Here is a 21,381-nt window from a genome sequence, read left to right as displayed (position 1 = left end):
AATGATGACAGTAAAGGGCTGCCAGGATTGTCTCAGTGTAGACCCACACGTGTTTGCAAAAGTGTGAGTGCTGTTTAAATACTTGCTAGTTCATCATTTTTATGTCACTGCTGAAAAGATAAGTCCTGAAATTGTAAGTTCCTGCGATAAACATATTTCCCTTTTGCTTACGAGACACAAGCAAAGTTAATAGTGTGTGTTAATGTGTGTGTGTGTTTCTCTCCATACAACACCAATCCAGTCTTGCAAACATCTGGCTCATACCCTTGCTCAACAAGATTTGTTCCACTGCTCCATTTCATTGAAACATCTGTCATTTATATCAAGCAGTTGACAAATGCCCACATGATGAATTCCCCCCAAAAAGCAACCTGCTAAGTCATTAAATGTCAATCCTATAACGTGAAAAACAGCACCCCTGTCTCATTGAAGATGGCAAGTCCCACATACTAAACCAGAACAGCAGAGGTGCTCTGTACCAAAGTCATTTAATTCAAACCAGCAGAGGTTCTTCATTTCCTCTCTCTCTCAATCCCCTATATTTAATGACTGTAAATCGTTCTCTACATAAAAGACAATCATGTGTTATTGAGAGTCATTACATGGCTATTGTTTAGCAAATGTGTTTATCTGCTTAAAACACCGAAAGTTTCCAGAAGCTTGAAATCCTCAGGGTTTTCCCAGCTAGGCTGGCTTTTTAATGTTTGTTGAAAAGCAGCTTTGTATTTGTATTCAGAAGCCAAGTCTCTGCTATCTTTTGCTTTAGCGCGATGCAATTCAAAGGAATAGAATGGCATACAGAGAGCGGCCTGTAGATAAAAAAACCCACAAAAAACCCACACATTTAAAATGCCTTCATTAATGGCAGTATAATATTCCAAGAGCCCACTTTGTGGTGGAGGGGGCAGAGAGATGGACAACCAAGGACAGACAGGGTTTAGTGTGGTTAAACTGTCCCTTTAGAAAGTTGTAAAACTAGATTAAGCATATATTTCTTTAGGGCTGCACTGTTTAAAATGCGCTGTTGTGAAGTAATACACACTAACCTCTAAATAAGGCTCCCATAAGAGGCTCCCATGAAGTTCAAAATCTATTCTAATATGGTTCACCAGCAACTTCTTTGTTATCTAACCAACAGTGAGATTGTGTGTGTGTGTGTAGATTTTCAAGGATCAATTGCATGAATTTGAACAGCTGTGAACTGGACGTGAACCAGACTAGCTCAATTTGAAAAGGAGTGAACGTGAACTGGAATTAGTTCCTTTTGGGAACCACCCACTAACTCGGTCTTATCTGGATTTGCTCTCATCCAGCCCTTTACCGGGGCATGACAATGGTCCAGCATGTCCACTGCTACACCTGCAGATGTATAGAAGTAGAGTTGTGTGTCAGCATATTGCTGACAATGTACTCCAAAACTCAGCAGTTTCATGTAGATGTTAAACAGCATGGGATCACATAGAACTAAAAGAAAGAGAGAGGAATCTTGTTAAAATGCAAATTTTATACCATGACAAGTTGCTTGTGTGCAATTGTGTGTTCAGGTCATTTCAAAATGCCCATGATGACAATGAATACATATTTCCAAAACACTGAAACAACTTCAAATCCACCATGTAGGGTTTTGTGTGTGTGTAGGTTTCCAGAAGAATGAAGAAGGCAAGAGACATTCCCATTCCTCCCTCTCTCTTAAAATCAAAACACCAGGATTGGACGACAAGGTGTCCAGCCATCTCTTACGATCTGGACCAATCAATAATTTACAAGATGGCAAAATGAAGGATTTGTGAAAAACTAATCAGGAAGCCTCATATTATAGAGGTTTCATTCCTCCTGCTAATCAAGGGTTGATGTGAATTACCAAGGAAGACAGCACTCCTACTTGACACTCTTTCACCTGGCAACAAGGCTGATTAACATTTAAAGTGGGAATTCCAGAAAAGCAGGTTTTTCTGGTTGCCAAGGTGACAGACAGAAAACAGAAACTGGCTCTTTGTGTATGGCATAGGGTGACCAAGTGCCTTATTTTTCAGAGGATAGTCCTCTGTTTGAAAGGAACATGTCTTACACTGAGTTAGACGGCTGGTCCACCTAGACCAGATTTCAGAACGGGTTGTCTCCAAGCCCTTCCTGGAGATACAGTGGTACCTCGGGTTACTTACGCTTCAGGTTACAGACTCTGCTAACCCAGAAATAGTGCTTCAGGTTAAGAACTTTGCTTCAGGATGAGAACAGAAATTGTGCTCCGGCGGCGCAGCAGCAGCAGGAGGCCCCATTAGCCAAAGTTGGTGCTTCAGGTTAAGAACAGTTTCAGGTTAAGTACAGACCTATGGAATTAATTAAGTACTTAACCCAAGGTACCACTGTACTGGGGGTTGAATCTGGGACATTCTGCATGTAAAGCAGATGTTCAACCACTCAGCCATTGTCCTTCCTCCAAACCAAATCTCATTGCTGAGCACCAATTCTTTTTGGGAGCCCTTTCTCCTACATTTTAGCAACGAAGGGAGAGGGACACAATTTCCATTTCTGCAGAAGGCAGGAAGGCGCAGCAGATGGATGCTTGACCCACCAGCCAGGCTCAAAGCTGTGAATGCAGGCAGCACAGGCTGACAGGACCAAGTATTCTTTTTCCATGCCCCACTTGAAAAACACCGTTATCTGGATTTTCTGGTTGTTGTCCAAAGGAGAACCGTTTCAGGAAAGAGGGTCTATATATACACATACACACACATCTGTAAAAGATTTTGACACTCTGGGAGGAGAATAGTATCTTTAAAGAGGCTTAAATATTGCATTGTTATCAACTGCTCCAGTTGTTGATTTTTAAAAACCTCGAACAAAATAAAGATCAATAAAAACTTTCCCCCCAAGGCAAATGCTCACAATCTATTTCACAGAAGAGTCTGTAAAGAGGAGGAATCCTTTATTAATATAAGGGCGAGAAGTCCTCTCTTTTTAAAAATAAATGGGAATATCCTGGGCCCTTTGGGAAAGTCGAAGGGGAACACCAGCACAGCACAGCCTTTGTTAGCTGACACAGTTCACCTGCCACTCTTGGTTCCCACAGTGAATTTTTAATAGTAAGTTGCAGTTTTGACCTTTGCCTGCATCTTGCCAGTTCAAGGAGGGAGGGGGGAAGGAGGGAGGGAGGAAGGGGTGGGTGGCATCCATGGGACAACATACCATAACACAGTGAAGGATTACAGGGCAGTGGGGAACAAGCAACACCATATGATGTCCTGCTGAGCATAAGGCAATCCAATTGCACCAAAGTCTACGGGACTCAATACTGTAATTAGTGTTGCAGATCTGACACGCTACCATATGTAAACCATCAGAAAGGAATGCCACAAATTGTGTTTGAAAAACCTTTCTGGGAACCAGAAAGGAGGAGTCATTTATGCTTACCAACCCATTTGCAAAACCAGACGTAAGCACCCTACTTGTAGAATTGTACAATCATAGAACCCATTTATAAAACTAGACTGCACAGGAGCCTACACATAGGGGCCGAGGGGTCTTTGGTACCCCAATAAAATATTTGAGGGGGCTGACCCCTCCCCCAAGTTGATGGGCATTGCCATTCAAATGGTGTGTGTGCACTGTGTCATGTGATTGATTATCTGGGGAGGCGCATACCTGCCCCTGCCAAACAGTGGTACCTCAGGTTACATACGCTTCAGGTTACATACGCTTCAGGTTACAGACTCCGCTAACCCAGAAATAGTGCTTCAGGTTAAGAACTTTGCTTCAGGATGAGAACAGAAATTGTGCTCCGGCGGCGCAGCAGCAGCAGGAGGCCCCATTAGCTAAAGTGGTGCTTCAGGTTAAGAACAGTTTCAGGTTAAGTACGGAACTCCGGAACGAATTAAGTACTTAACCCGAGGCACCACTGTATTTTATTCAACTTCACGCCCCTGCTAGACTTTACAACTCTGCTCAAAAAAGGTAAGTGCTCCGGTGACACACCAGTGACAAATGGAATCATAGGGCCATTGTTGTTCGTGTACATATGCTCATTTCTTGTGTACCCCCATAGTCTCTGGTCAAAGAGGTTCTGCAGATTTTAGAAGAACAACAGAAACATACCAAACCTGCTTGACCAGACTTATCAGTGGCAGAGGAAATGTATAAAATAAGGATACACACCACTACGGGCAAGGCTGGCTGCATCCCTTTTTAATTCCAAATTACCAAATTAATTACTAAAAATAATATCACCCAAATACTGAAGCTGTTAGAGCTTTACAATTTTTACAAAAGGTCTGAAATCTGATTCAAATCCCAATAGCAACGGAAATGGTACAAGTTGCCAGTGACACTACTGATAGCAAAGGCTTTCTCTGATAGATGAAGTCTTCTTCTGATGGGTGGACACCTGCTGCTGATGGAAGAACTTTTTTCATTGGAGGTCAGGCCTCCTGCCAGAGTAAGGGAGCCTTTGAATACAACCCTTTAGCTTTGCTACTAACATAGGAAGCTGCCTTATACAGCTTTAGACCCTTGATCCATTGAGCTCAGCATTTGTCTACACTGACCAGTAGCGACTCTCCAGAATTTCAGATGTCAGGAACAGAACATGGAACAAAGCAGATGTTCTGCTGCTGAGCTGAGACCCTCTCCCCACATGAGATCCCATTATCTGGAAGACACAATCTAACAGTTCTCCTGTACACATCTCACTGAAATGTACGGGAACAGCATGAGAGTATAACCATGTTCCAGCTCCGGTCCCATTCCTTTTTTAATGGTGCTTGCAGAGGAAAACATTTCAGTTCATTGTAGCATTTCTTATCAGTTGCATGTTGAATGACTAAAAAAAAAAAGTTCTAATACATTAACTCACTTCCTTTCATTTTCTGCTATATTGATGGTTAAAGAAGCTGAAAAAGCAACTATTGACGGGGATTAAAATGATTACAGTGGTACCTCAGGTTAAGTACTTAATTTGTTCCGGAGGTCCGTTCTTAACCTGAAACTGTTCTTAACCTGAAGCACCACTTTAGCTAATGGGACCTCCTGCTGCCGCTGTGCCGCCGCTGCGCGATTTCTGTTCTCATCCTGAAGCAAAGTTCTTAATCCGAGGTACTATTTCTGGGTTAGCAGAGTCTGTAACCTGAAGCATATGTAACCTGAAGCGTATGTAACCCGAGGTACCACTGTATATTAAGAGAGGTGCAATGTCCACATGGGGAGTGATTTCTTTATTTTCCCATGGGAGTGAATGGCAGCCATTCAGTTACATAAGAAAAAAATAAAGTGACGCACCAGAGGATACTAAGACAAAGCACAATGTGTGGGGTTCTGCTCACTTTTCTTATCCCAAATAATGGAATGGGAACCATCAGAAGCTGAACCAGCCCATGTTCACATTGTTCAGCCTTCAGACACTTCTTGGTAAATGCACTAATCTGACCTCCAGTCCATTTCACTACTTCAGGTGTGAGGAACATTTGGCCTTCCAGATGTTGCTAAACTACACCTGTCATCATTCCTGGCCATTGGCTTTCCTTGCTGGGGCTGATGGGAGATGAGGTTCAGCAACATCTGGAAGGTCAAATGTTCCCTGCGCCTGCTCTAACCATAACAATATAGCTGGGTTTGATAATAATAATAATAATAAAAGAGAGAGAGCTAGCAGAATAAACAGAGTACGTGTTTCATCCTAAATATGTAACAGAGTAAATGTTTTCGCCCTAAATATATAACCTGATTTAATTTTAATGAAACCTGTTCTGCTGAGTTAAGAAAATAAGGCACCAGTTACGTACTTCATTTGCTTTTCGGCTATTTATCATTCTTTTGCAAACATATTTGTGGTTGCTGTCCTGTTCAGCAATACCTTACAAACAGATAAGCATTTGGAGTTTGGAAATCCAGCCTCTGGGATGGTGGAATAAAAAGGCTACAAAAGACTCAAAAGGAGCTGCAAATATAGAGACCAGAGGTGAGGATTCTAATGCATCAGCTGTGTAATTGCATTAATTCAATACAATGATTAAAGAGCTCTGAAGCAATACTACTGCCTCAGCCAGACAGGTTCTGATTAAACAACAGAGGTGTGAGAAAACTATTACGGATCAAAGATTGATAAGATACAAGCAGGGGAAGAAAATAGGTTGGACGGATTTAGAAAATGATACTAAGTGGCTCTGAAGGAAAGAAATATGTTTAAATATAAAATGCACAATGGAGTGTGTGATGCAGCATTATAAATATGCCATTAAACAAATGGCTTGAAGAAGAGGAAGAGCCAGACAGAGATGAAAATATTCCAGCCTGGATTGTACATTTGATCATCTTTCATTTGTTTGTTGGATCTCGGGCTTTGAAGACTGTGACAGGAAGGAAGGATTTTTCAAATGATAAATCTATATATATATATTCTTCTTCCATCCATGGGTCCATATATTGATATGCAACCATATATTTGGGGGGGGGGAGGCAGGTAAGCCCCATCCTGCATAATCAATCACAAGAGGTGGTGCATGCACACCATTTGAATGGCAATGCCCATTAACTTGGGGGAGGCAGTTCAAATATTGAATGGGGGGGCTGAAGGGACCTCTGCCCCAAGGAGTTGGCTTCTATGTATGCAATTCTGTTTAGATACTTAAGGTATACTATTGAGATGTCCATAAATGGTTCAACTGTATATGGAAATGTAGTAATAAAGATAGGTGCAGCTGAGTCCCAGCTTTCTCACTTTCTTCATCCCTTCAGTGTGGTGTAGTGGTTAAGAGCAGTGGACTCGTAATCTGGTGAACCGGGTTCGCTTCCCCACTCCTCCACATGCAGCTGCTGGGTGACCTTGGGCTAGTCACACTTCTCTGAAGTCTCTCAGCCCCACTCACCTCAGAGTGTTTGTTGTGGGAGAGGAGAGGAAAGGAGATTGTTAGCCGCTTTGAGACTCCTTAGGGTAGTGATAAAGCAGGAGTATCAAATCCAAACTCCTCCTCCTCCTCCTTCAAACCCTGAGAGAGAAAGGGAATTTATCTATCAGCTGTCATCTATCTATCTGTCATCTATCCTATCATCTCCCTGAGAATCATGTGTCCCACACCTTGGGTTCCATGATGGAAGATGAAATCTCCCATCCAGGCACTGACCAGATCCAGCCCTGCTTAGCTCTCTGGCCCCATGTGCAGACCATAACCTAGGACCCTTTAGTAGATAGGTAGCCGTGTTGGTCTGCCATAGTCAAAATAAAAAAAATTCCTTCCAGTAGCACCTTAAAGACCAACTAAGTTAGTTCTTGGTATGAGCTTTCGTGTGCATGCACACTTCTTCAGATTCGTGTGCATGCACACGAAAGCTCATACCAAGAACTAACTTAGTTGGTCTTTAAGGTGCTACTGGAAGGAATTTTTATTTATTTATTTATTTATTTATTTATTTTGACTAGGACCCTTTAGGCACCCTTGCCTTTCTGCACATTTAGCTCTAGATACCAGCAAGACTCTAGTTAAACAAGAAGCAGACTCAGGCTTTAAAGCAAATTAATAAGCCATAACTGATACAAATATTAAATGTTATTAATGACTTCGTGTTGGGTTGATTCAGGATCTATAACTTCACAAGGTTAGGCAATCTTGTTGGGTTAGCAGTCATGAAAACAAGGGTAGCATTTACTGCAGGATATGACATCAATGCTCATCTTCTTGAGAGGTTTCTAGGAAATAGTGTAGTCAAGCCCTGCTTAGTTTCCATGCGCTATATAAAATGGTTGGGCTAAAAATTGTTTTTATAGCATTACATCCATTCCCCTGAAATTGCTTATATTTGGAGCATTCTTGTGTTGTTTCCAATTAACCCCACCGCTTAAAGGCTGTGAAGATGAGGACACACTTTGCATATCAATACACGCCTCCACACTAAACTCCCATTTTGGAACTGCTTCATTCCTCAGTGTTGGCCTTCAGCCGATGGGTCGTGGCCTGCAGCTCATTCATGTCCTGACTTAGGAAGAGTCTCAAGGAGAGCCGCCACCAGCTTCTCTTTAAAGTTCATTCTTATTAAAGAACATGGGAGAGGAAGCGAGAAGAGACAAAGCACAGCACAGAGAGAAAACGAGAAGGGAGATGGTACATATATGTATATAGCAAAAAATAAATATAAACGGATATTTCAAAGAGAGTCCAAAGTTGTAGGTTGGATTAAAGCAGTGGTGGATGATGCCCATTAGGACTGGTGAGGCAGAAGAAGAAGAGTTTGGATTTGATATCCTGCTTTATCACTACCCGAAGGAATCTCAAAGTGGCTAACATTCTCCTTTCCCGCCCTCCCCCACAACAAACACTCTGTGAGGTGAGTGGGGCTGAGAGACTTAGGAGAAATGTGACTAGCCCAAGGTCACCCAGCAGGTGCATGTGGAGGAGCGGAGACGAGAACCCGGTTCACTGGATTACGAGTCCACCGCTCTTAACCACTACACCACAGGCAAAGAGGCCTACAACATATTGCCCAACCGCCCCGATTTGACCAGGACATCCTGGAATTATAGACGCCATCCTGGCTTCTGATTGAATCCCAGAATGTTCTGTTTTTCAGTCTAGCACTCTCTCGCAAGTCACACCTCCCTGTTTTCAAATCATAGAAGTGGATCCGGAGCAATGGGTTGGGGTGCCTCTAAAGCTTCCATCGCACCTTTTGCTATTGACACGGCCACTGCCGCACTCCTTCCTGCTTGCAGGAGAGTCTGTGTCAGGTCCGATGCTGGGAATAGTGGTCCCCACATGGCTCTGGCCGTTTCGTCTGCTGCTCCTGGTCGTACGCTTCACTGCCTCTGAGCCAGAGACCGGCCAGGGCTGGGAGCCGCTACCACACCTCAGTGGAAGCAGCAGAAGGCACTGCCATCACTTGTAGTTCAGGAGCAGAGCTGTCCAGGACTAAGGTGAGGACCAAGGTGAAGGGAGTCAAACTGTTATGTACTGATATGTGTCCCAATTTTCATCAGTGGAATGCTGGAGGGTTTGCAACAGTAGGTGAAGCCAGACAGGTGGAGCCAACTAATTTCACTTTTGTTCTCCATCTCTTCTGTTTGCTGAGTTCTGCAAGGGGCAATACAGAGACTAGAAAGGATTAACCGGTGGGCTGGTGGTAAGTAAGAAGGCAGGTGAGAGGATTGGCTGCGGTTGGTGGAGCAGTGTCTCACTTGCCCTGGTGGATCTGCCTCCTTGGTGGGAGAGCAGAGGAATAAACCTCTCTTAGACACATTGCCTAAATGGAAGGAGAACAGCAGAATCAGGAGCTTTATAGCAGATACTGGCACAAGGTACCATCCAATTACTTAGGCCAGAAGGATGCTGAGCTGTTGTACAACATACCCAACTAGAGCTGTCTGCTCTTCTCTCTTCTAACCTCAAGCCCCAGCACAGGGAGTCAGGGACCTGTTTCTGATTCGCAGGATTTCTAATTCCAGACCCACAGCAGCTGACACTCCTTCACTGCTTTCCGTTTAAATCACCGGGGATGTTTGGTTTTTATGGATCGAGCCTGTAAAAACCGAATGTTCTCTTTTTGTCCTTTTTAAACATGGAGCAGAGGTATTGGTATTGAAAGCTCTGGCAGCATCTAATGAGGGTTGCAGTGTAGACAGGACAAAAGCTAGAATTATGCAGTTAGCTGTACTGGTCTGCAGGTTTCCGTTAAATGGATGTCTTTGCCTGGCTATCCTTCACGGTAATTGCCATGTCTGGGAAGCTGACTCTCCCTAGAGATTAATCTATTTTAAGTTTATTGGATCAGGGGATGCTACTGAAAGACATACTTAAAAAAAAAAAAGCGCACACACAAAACTCTCTACACTTGATTTCTTAAGGCCAAAGAAAAATAGCATTGTCTACATCTGTATTAGTTTGAGGTGTTTTCTCGGCATTGGCCCAGGCAACTGTTTCCATCCTATGGCTCCATATATTTATTTATAAGCACTTGGTGAAATATGTAATAGTAAGATTAACAAAGAACCAAATGGTCCAAAATGTTTTGGAGGAGATTTAGAAATGGAAACCATAACTGAAGCTCACCTTTCACATGATATTTTCTATGGAAGATCTGTTATCTCTGGTCTCTTGAAAAATTCCATGTGTTTGTGTGAAGCCTGTTTGTGCTCCTCGTGGAGAGTATGTTGCATGTACAGCCTATGGTGTCAACTGAGCTTTCTGCCCCACCTCCACCCACACCCAAGCCAGTCAGGAGAGGGTAGAAGACACCTGGGCAGACCTGGGAAAGAACTATATTCTTCTGGTCACCGCTCCCCAAGAGCACTTGCTATTTTCTTCTTGGTTTGGCATACGTTTTGTTTACTTCTGTTTACCAGAAATGGAAGTAATCCACTGCTCTGGATCTAGTATAAGTGGCCAATTGATGGAACTAAGAAAGAATTTTCCCTAGGGCCCAGATTTTGCTAAATTGGTCTCAGGGTTTTCTGCCTTCAACTTCCTGACAGTAAGAGCTGTTCGACAGTGGGATTTGCTGCCAAGGAGTGTGGTGGAGTCCCCTTCTTTGGAGGTCTTTAAGCAGAGGCTTGACATCCATATGTCAGGAGTGCTCTGATGGTGTTTCCTGCTTGGCAGGGGGTTGGACTCGATGGCCCTTGTGGTCTCTTCCAACTCTATGATTCTATGATTCTAGTAAATTGTATGTGGTGTGTGCTCTTGATACCCCAGCGGGGGGGGGGTTGACAACTTTGACATGTAAGGGTGTTGGGGATAGGCTTCCCACTCTCTCACACACGAGAGCCTACCTTGAGAGGCATTGAGGCACAAGCACAGGCTATCTGGCAGGCTCCTCTGCTGTTATGGCAAGCCATTTGCCTCTGTGAAGTTGTACTAAATAAAAAGTTGTGGCCGTTATGCCTTCAACATTGGTGCTTGGTGTAGACACAGTTTTAACCAGCATCTTTTGTTTCAGACCAGAATGGAGTTTGAATCTAGCATTTTCTCTTGACCAATATTTTATAAACTTTTATGTAGTAGTCGTAGTAGTAGTAGTAATTGTAATAGTAATAATAGTAATATTTATATGCCACCACTCTGGGCAGCTTCCAGCAAAACATTAAAACCTTCCCTTTTGTAACCAAACATTTTGACTCCCTGTGTACTTTTTCTGACTGCTGTGTGCAAAAGCACATGAACCTGACCTTTGAAGAGTTTTGCAAGTAAACCATTTAAGACATACCAAAATGTGGCCTACCTCTATGCTACAGAAGTGAGGCAGCTTGGAAATAGCCTTTAAAGGGGGGGGGCTTGGGTGGACTTACTGGAAGGGCACATTTTAAAGGTGTTACAGCCTGTTTTTCTACATGCTTTGTGATGTTAAATCTGTGCTGGGATTCTCTCATGAAAGAGTACAAGCCCTAAATTTGAATCTTGGCTTCCAGGATTCCAACACCCGGTGGATGTTTTCTCCCCCCATTCCTGCTGTTTCCAGTCCATGAAAAGGCATAGTTGTAACCTAAACTTCACACTATGTAAACTTAAACTCTTGAGCTTTTTGCAAATGTAAGAGGTATCCTGGGAGTAGGAAGCGATCATCAACAAACTTAGTTTAAATAAGATGTGCAGAAAGCCATGGCAAATACATAAGCAGCCATATGGGACTACAATGCTTGAAACGTACCAGTTCAATGAATAAAAGCTGTGGCATAACTTCCATGAAATAAATATTAATTAGAATAAATATAGATCCACGTGGTGTAATCAAACTGATGTATGCCAAACCACCCAGAGAATTAAATTTTGCTTGAGTCTTGTATGGAAGTACAAGTGGTTCTATTTGGCTAGCAAGTGGTCCTATTTGGGCCACAATTTAATCTAACCACCCATGGTTGCTCTCTGTCCACCCAGATTCATCTGTCTGAATGGTCCCTCTTAGAGTTATAGCACCTAATTTGAATATGCAGTCCCTACACCTGTTTTCATTCCCATCAATAGTCTGTTGTTACATTTTCCCCCCAAATATCTTCATAGAATTTCCCCCTCTGCCCTTCCATGACATTTTGGTGCTGTGAATAAAATACGCAACAGGTTGTTCCATATCCTCTTCTGCATGAATGAAGGCTTGTGAGGACTTTTGCTGACTCAACGGGTTGGCGTGATTGACTGGAGCAGGAGTACAGTAGGAGACCAACTCGCCAGGGGTACTGCTGAAACAGACAGCTGTTAAATCCTTTTGGATAGACGGGGTTCCTTATAAATATTTACTGGACTGCAAAACAGATAAGCTATTGTAGTAGCAAGTTAAAAGAATAATAAGGAACAAAATTACTGGGATACTTTTCTACGTCGGCCCTCCCTTGGGGGCTTCAGTCAGATTATCTGGCTGAGTACTTTTATAGTAGACTATCTGTGGGATATTTGTACTCAGACCCCTATTGACCAAAGTTTTTCATCGGCATTTGATTGCCTTTCTGTGGCTCAAAGAAGAAATTGGCAGTGGTTGACCCAAATGAAAGGCTACAAAATTCTCTGAATATTCATTCATGTATTCAGCAAATGTACATCTTAATCATATTGATCAAGAGATGGTGGAAGGTGCAAGAGTGTTTGTAATTATTGGTGACATGATCTATATTGTCTCAAATATAGTTTAACAGCTGCATTTCCTCTTAACTGAGGTTAAGTACTTCTGTGGCTGGAATCCTCAAACCAGGCAATCTGATATTAGTAAGAATGATAATAAAAAGATTGTTTTTGGTAAGATTACTCGGGAATAATTAGATTAAGAATTTCAGAGAGTCTCCTAATTCCAAACATGTATGTTTACGAGAACATCAGTGTCAATGAACCTTATTTCCAAGTAAGTATAGTGGAAGCCTCAGCCTGAATTGTTGGTAGGCAAGGGCATTTACATATTTCTCTGCCGTATTTTGTATCCTATGAACATTTTAACAGAAAAAGACTGTTTAAAGGAGGCCACTTTAGGAATCCCAACATCTTTGTAACTTTGCTGCTATGGATTAAAATGTAACTTGGTCCCAGGTTCTTTCTTAACAAAAAAAAGTTCCTCCTATGCAAAGGAGAGGGATGGAGAGGACTTTCCCTGTAATTAAACTGGGCAATGAATAAACCGCTATCCCTGGTCTCGCAGTAGCTGCTTGCGAAACCATTTAGTAAAAGGGACCTGCTGAAATCCAAACGGAAAGTCCTTTTTTCTCCCCCCAAATCTAAGCAACAGGAAAGGTTCATTGCCTGTCAGTCACAGCTCCGGCAAGCTCTTCTTCTTTTAAAGCACTTCAATTTTTCAAGCTGTTGGAGGGATTGCCATAGATCCTGGGGGCATATGCCTGAAAGCAAGATCATAATTCAGCAGCAGGAGGTCTGCTTATCTCGCTCAGCAGCGAGCTGGCAGAGGACAAGAGCCCAGGCTTTGTTTATGAAAGCAATAAATAGCATGCCTGTTTTGTGGCCTAACTGGTTTTAAAGCCTATTGGTTGGGAGATGTTGGGGGGAAGAGTGTGTGTGTGTGTGTGTGTGTGAGAGAGAGAGAGAGAGAGAGAGAGAGAGAGAGAGAATGAGAATGCACAAGTAGGGAGTCTATTCCCCTCTTTTTTAAAATAAATAAATAAATAAATCCCACCACACAACCTTTTCTTGTAGTTACAGCCTCTTGATCTCTTTGTTAAGATGTGCTTTTTAGGGGCCTATTGTCATTCAGGAAATGCCATCCCATCAGCCTCTGAAAAAGAGGAGGGAGATGGCATTCGGGAACTTTGGTTTCAATTGGAAAAGAGCACAGCTTGCTTGAAACACAGGCACACATGAGGGTGCTTCAAAGCACTGCTTTTTGACACTCGGTACACAAAGTCCTATATTGGTTTTCCGGGTGCTTGTTCGTCTTAAAGAGCACCTTCCGTCATGAGGATTCCTGCTGGTTTCAGGAGGTATATGCGTATACAATGCAGGGCATTGCGCTGATAGCTCCCCTCAAGGACCGTGATTTATAAAATAAAATAAAAATTGCAGATTCAGGCACTTTTGTGAGAGGGCAGCTCCTTGCTTGGTTGGCAAAATAATTCACTACAGCAGAGAGACTGCACTTCTGTTCACCTCACTTCATACACACAAATCCGTGTGTGTGTGTGATGGTTTGTTTCCCCTGCTCAATTTTTGGTTTCCAAGTTATCATGAAAGTGGCACAATAGTAGACTCTTAAAAGGGGATTGCTGTTGAGGGATACCCACCTTCAATCAATGTTCATTAGGAAGGAGACACAGCTGAATAAATTTGGGATGTGGCAAACCGCCTTAGCTTTCCTCTCAGATCATTGCTCCATCTAGCTCACTGCTGCCTGCATTGCAGACCTTCCAAGTGTCCCTATTTTCCAGGGATGTCCCTCATTTAGAAAAGCCGTCCCAGTTTCTGGTTTGATCCCAGAATGTCCCACTTCTCATTAGGTTGTCTGTATTTTCATTGGATACATTATAGTTATCCGACCCCCGAGCCGTCTGAAGGCAATCCTGTATAGGGAAGGGTTATTTAAATGTTTAATGTTTTGTTATGTTTTAATATATGTTGGAAGCTGCCCAGAGTGGCTGGGACAACCCAGTAAGATGTGTGGGGTTATAAATAGTATCATTATGGAATTATCATTATGGGATGGGAACGTCCCTATTTTCATCAGAGAAATGTTAGAGGGTTTGGCATTGACGACCAATGACTTCCAAGGGTTTTCAGAGTGGAAATTTCCCCAACCCAATCTGGATATACCATTGGTTGACCCAAAAGTCTAAACTGGTCACTTGCAAAGGGCTGTTGAACTTGGGCTGAGGACTGTGTAAATGTTAGGACTGAGGACCACAGAGTGCCTAACCTTAATATGAAGCAATATGCGGCTTACTGCTGTTGAAGTAATATAGATTGCTGGTAATTCTCTGAGTTTAAACATTTTAATCATTTCTAAATTTTGGTGGATAAACACTAATATAAGAGGGAGAGGAAATTGCACAAAGCTTTCTTTAAAAACCATCTTCATCTAAGTAAATGCTTCAATATAAATATGATTAAGTATATTTCATTATTGGGGACACCAATCTATTACGACTGTGTTTTTAAGAATCTTTCAGATTTTTATGAAGTAAATATTACCCCTCATTATTTTAGACCATCTGCAAAGCAAAATTATCTGAAGGCGGTCTTCAATGTTTCGAGATAGACTTCTTTATCCTTCTATGAAATAATGAAGAGGAACTCATCAGGAGATTAATTGAAAAGTAATGCTTCTTAATAGTTGCTCTGTTTCTCTGATATAATACTGCTGTTCAGTGGAAACCCCAAACTGGGCTGCTGGCAGCTGCTGAGCAGCCACAGAAGATTCCTGAAGCCTATGTGCTTGTCGTGTGGCAATATCCATGATAGGGCGTATTAGCACATATGTCTACATTATGTCTCTAGTTGAAGCCAGCCGCAACCTCCAGTTCTGTGTTTCTGTTTCACTGCTGACTGGGCAGCCCTCTTCAGTCATTGTTTCTCTAGGAATGTGATGTGTTGAATAACACATGCACACTAACTTCTGTGGTCCATGATGTCTGCTGGCCTTTCTGCTCTTCTCCCATCTACTCAGAAGAAGGAGGGAGGGAGGGAAACTCCATTATTCTGCTCACCCCTCCTCAAGGGTGTCCTCACCCTAAAGGACCCAGCTATTTTCTTCTAGGGCTGCCATCCCTACACCATATCCCCTTTTGTTGTAACAAGTGAGGGTTTTCTTTTTCTGAAAAAGAAAGAGAAGTCAGTGTGGATTTTTCTACCTCCACATTATCATATTCAAGGTCTTTTTATGAACACACAAAGCACTGGACAACTCAGGGTCAGGTTATTATTATTATTATTATTATTATTATTATTATGGTATTATTTATATACCGCGCTATACCCGCAGATCTCAGGGCAGTTCATAGAATAAAATCAAAATATAAAACCACAAAATGCATAATCAAAACTGCAACAATCCAATTTTCCTCCCCCTCAAAAAACACAGCACATTTTAAAAGGGCAAAGGATATCAAGCAAATCAACCAAAGGCCTAGTTAAAAAGGAACGTTTTTGCCTGGTGCCTAAAGGCGTATAATGAAGGTGACAGGCAAATTTCCCTAGGGAGAGCATTCCACAGATGGGGAGCCACTGCAGAGAAGGCCCTGTTCTTGTGTTGCCACCCTATGGACCTCTTGTGGAGGAGGCACACAAAGAAGGGCCTGAGAAGATCTCAGGGTCCAGGCAGGTTCATATGGAAAGAGGCTGTTCTTGAGGTATTGCAGTCCTGAGCCATTTAAGGTTTTATAGGTCAAAACCAGCACTTTGAATTGGGTCAGGTAACTAATTGGCAGCCAATGCAGTTGGACCAGGATCGGTGTAATATGCTCAAAGCGTCCTGCTCTGGTGAGCAACTTGGCCACTGAATTCTGCACTAGCTGAGGTTTCCGAACCGGGCTACCAGAAAGACCCCCTGACCTGACATAGACCTATAAGATCATTAGTTCACCTGGGGAAATATTGTTCACGGCACCACACCCCGCAGAATAATATGGAGTGGTGACACTAAAAACTGGGTTTTTTCTGCCATTGCCTTGCACTTTGTAATGTCCATCCCTCTGTCACACGTGAAACATCACCCAAACGTCTTATAAAGACAGATCATTTTGCCCAGGCTTTCCCAGTATTACTGAATTTTTGTTTTTTATCTGTTTTCATAAGACTGTTTTGCTAGTACTTAGGTTGCATCTGTTTTTATTGCTTTGGTGTTGTGTTTTTGTATACTACTTGGAGTTTTTGTAAAATGTATAAATGCTTTTAAAAAGGCATAGGCAAACTCGGCCCTCCAAATGTTTTGGGACTACAATTCCCATCATCCCTGACCACTGGTCCTGCTAGCTAGGGATCATGGAGTTGTAGGCCAAAAACACCTGCAGGGCCGAGTTTGCCTATGCCTGCTTTTAAATATACTATATAGATAAATTGAATAAATTGGTGTGATGGAATGGCTTCATGGGGCCTTATCTTCTCATGAAGGGCATTCTAAACCATTAGGACTACTGTAGAAGATGTGGTACTCCTTTCCACTGGTAGAATCAGATGACAATACACAGTGCATTGCTCTGTTGAAAGGTATTGACTTATGCAGATATTCACAGTGAAGGAGAGAGGTGGACTTCTAGATAATCCATATATTTTACTTGCTGGTCTCCTCAGAGGATGCTCCACATTGCTTGGAAGCGACGAGTGCCAACTGGCTATGAAGCAAGAAGAATGTAGCAGCAGTGACAGTCAATGGATGGAATTGAAGGTGGCGACTCTGAGATGTGAGACCCAGAGGGTTCATTTGCCTGGCCTCAACGTGTTTAATATGAAGGGCATGGGGCATACTTTGCGAAAGGTATGGCCTTTCTCTTTAAAATGCTTGCATGTTATAGCTTTGCAGTCATTAACAGTCGTCAACAGGTTTACCTCACCTATCAGCCAATCACCCATTCCCACCACCCTTCTGAGTAATACCCCTCCCCACCCTCTCACTACGGTATATAGAAGGGTTTGATGACTTCTGTTTCAGTGTATCTGAAGAAGTGTGCATGCACACAAAAGCTCATACCAATAACAAACTTAGTTGGTCTCTAAGGTGCTACAGGAAGGGGTTTTTTTATTTTGTTCCTTTCCTCAGTTTATGGTAAGAGGCAAAGTTTATGCAAATGTATAGTAAAAAGCAGACTCTTTAAACAAAACAAAACAAAAACAACCATCCCTTATTCCAGATGCTCAAATCTCCTTAAGATACAATGGACATTTCTTATTCCAGAGCACAGTTGTAGCTCCATTGAGCATAAAAGATTTACATTAGCACCACTTAACTTTGTGAATAGATGCTCATTCTTTATAGAACTCTAAAAAGTATTTTTACTTTCCCAGATTTGGCAATCTTTCTGTCAGTTATTGTGTGCCGCTACGATTTAAGACAAAGATAGTGTATTGTTTTTTTAGGCTTCCTAGCAAAGAACAAAGATAAATGTTATTTCAGAGGAAAAAGAATTGCGTTCAGCAGTTTTAGTTGACTTGATCTGAACCTTTCGGTAACATTTGGTTTAAAAATGAAATACTGTAGCAATAAAGACAAAGACTTGGTTTAGCTTAGCTAGATTAATTTTTACTGGCAATGTATGTAGTACAATGTAATTAAACTCAGGAAAGTTCTTTGTTATTTAATTTCCTTGTGTGCTAGAGCATTATGTACATTCACTCCACATAGCCCAACGCAAAGTGCAAAAACAGCACAGAAGAAGACTTGGATTAAAAAAAACACACCAATGAAACTTGTTTCTGCCTCCTTCTTGTGACTCAAAGCTTATGATAAAAATTATATAGCAAAGACCATGGATATGATAGTGGAAAGCAACGTCCCATTTGCACATTGATTATATTTGCATTCTACAAACTACATGTTTTTAAAATAAGGTCGTTTCACTTGTGGCCGAGATGAAACCAAGAGAGCATTAAACATCCTAGAACCCGTCATCTGTTGCAGCCCCTGTGAAAAAGTTGCCTCTTCAGCAGTTGGTGCTCAAGCAAAAACAAAAGTCTTGCGAAAATCCATCAGCACAGAGCACCATTGTGGGCTGCCGGGTCCTTTGAAAAGGCCCGGTGCACTGCATATTAACACCATTTCACACATTCCCAAGATGTATGCAATTACCTCAGGGAGAGGAGCTGGGAATGTGAGGTCTCAAGGGCTTAGATAATGACATAAAATAAATTGCAACGATTACCCATGTATTTTTCCAAGAGACATGTTATTTAAAGCCTATCTGGGGCTTCCAGAATGAAAGACAGAGGAATGTCCACTTTATGAAATTGCTATTAATGTGTGACCTAGAGTTGAAGACAAGGTTAATTATGGGTTTTTAACAGAAGTTTCATTTTGGCTTAATATCAGTGCCTGGCTCTTAAATATTGAAGTAAGTTACATTTTTCAGGGACAATTGCCTTTGAATGAAGAATGACAGGTCTCTGATCTTTGCTGACCCTTACAACTCCCACTGTGTAATCCATAGCAACTATGTTTCTAAGGCAACCAGAGAACACGTAGTAGAATAGGATAAAACCATGAAATCTGATGTCATACTTTCTTCAGGATACAAAATGGAAAGTAATCTTTTAAAGCAGAGTTATTAAATGTTTTTGACCTATTGTGTAAAAAAGACAAGATGATGCGTGTCTAATGGAACACTCACTCCATATGGCTTGAAAAATAATAATAATTCTGGCTGGCAATTAAAACCATAGTAAATAAATACTGTATTGGTATTGAAGTGAATGAGGTTTAACTCTAGATTATAACTGCTTGTGAATTAAGCTGCCTGTGTAGCAGTGGGGTCAACAAAGATGTGTCAAATATACCTCTGAGCCTTTATTTCTTGGGAAAACAGGGTTCTGAATATGAATAGTTCAATAAGGATCAACTTTCCTACATAATCAATTGTGAAATAGTAGGAAGGAAATCTGAACTCCACAAGTAGGATGTGTTTTCTGATTTACAAGATTCCTTCACCCCTTCCTCAAATGTATTCTATACCCCAACCTAAATATATGTGCCCTTATTTGTGTTTTTCTCCACCAAACTCCACTGGACTTGATTATACTAAATCAATGGTTTGGCCTAAATGCAATTAGAAATTAACAACACCAAACACACCATTTCTACAGAAACGTGGTATAGAAGTGAATTCCCCATATGAACCAACCCAGACCCTGAGATCATCCTTTGAGGTGCTTCTTGGTGTGCCTCCTCCATGTGAGGTCCAGAGGGTGGCAACATAAGAAGGGGCTTATTCTGCGGTGACTCGCCACTTCTGGAATGTTCTCCCCAGGGAGGCTGGTCTGGTGCCTTCATTAAATATCTTTAGGCACCAGCCAAAAAAGTTCCTCTTCTCCCAGGCCTTTGGCTAATTGAACAATCTATGGTCTTTTAAACTGGGCGGTGTGTGTGTTGTTTTTGTTTGTTACTACTTTATATATTCGGGGCGTGGGTGGCGCTGTGGGTTAAGCTACAGAGCCTAGGACTTGCCGATCAGAAGGTCGGTGGTTCGAATCCCCACGACGGGGTGAGCTCCCTTTGCTCAGTCCCTGCTCCTGCCAACCTAGCAGTTTGAAAGCACGTCAAAGTGCAAGTAGATAAATAGGTACCACTCTGGCGGGAAGGCAAATGGCGTTTCCGTGCCCTGCTCTGTGTTTTTGTATTGTATACCATCCTGTGATCCTCTGATGAAAGGCGGTATAGAAATTTAATAAATAAATAAATAGTTATGTTTCCTCCCCCACCCCCAACACCAGCTTTGAAATCTTCATCAACTTCAATGCCATCTTGGGTGTGTCACAAGTTCCCCACTGCAGTTTAAAATTGAGCTAGGTTTTTAACAGGCATCAGCCAGATGGGTGGGTTTTTCAATTCTTTCCTAAGTTTAGCTGTGAATCTGAGTCTGGATTCTCTCCAGGTTTCAGCCATTTTTATTTTATTTTATTTTATTTTTGCTCTGTGCTATTTCAAAGGGGGTGAGGAGGATGTTTCCCTGCAATTATTTTCTCTCTCGTTTGCATCGGCGAATACATCCTCTCCTCTAGTAACACTTGGAAAGAGTTTAATTTTAGTCCTGTGTCTCCTCATGAGTTATTCTCTGAACTGTAAAGAATTAAATAGTTACCATAAATTCATTACACCAACTATGCTGCAAATTAGGTTATTCAAGTATGCAATGGTACAGCCATGAGGGCAGGGAATAGGTTGCTGCTGTGTAAATGCAGATCTCACACAACTTTTTTTATATAGGCTAATAACTACTAAATGATACAGCACGGGTCGCTCATAATTTTGCAGCCACCAGCTAGATAAGGATTGGGGAAATCCTGTTAACCAACAATGTGCCTGACTGGAAGGCGCGGAAAATCACTGCACTGATCATCACCTGTACTTTTTCTCTACATCACCAAAGTCTCTTGGATGTGTTAACACTTCACATTATCTAGCAAAGGTAAAGGTAAAGGTAAAGAACCACTGGACAGTTAAGGTGACTATGGGGGTTGCAGCACTCATCTCGCTTTCAGGCCGAGGGAGCCAGCGTTTGTCCACAGACAGCTTTCTGGTCATGTGGCCAGCATGTCCAAACCACTTCTGGAGCAAAGGGACACCGTGATGGAAACCAGAGTGCATGAAACGCCGTTCACCTTTCCACCACAGCAGTACCTATTTATCTACTTGCACTGGTGTGCTTTTGAACTGCTAGGTTGGCAGGAGCAGCGACAGAGCAACGGGAGCTCACTCCATCACAGGGATTTGAACTAATGACCTTCTGATCGGCAAGCCCAAGAGGTTCAGTGGCTTAGACCACAGTGCCACCCACGT

This window comes from Podarcis vaucheri (assembly GCF_965113315.1).
Source record: "Podarcis vaucheri genome assembly, chromosome: 4".
NCBI lineage: Eukaryota > Metazoa > Chordata > Lepidosauria > Squamata > Lacertidae > Podarcis > Podarcis vaucheri.
Note: the sequence above shows the minus strand (reverse complement) of the source record.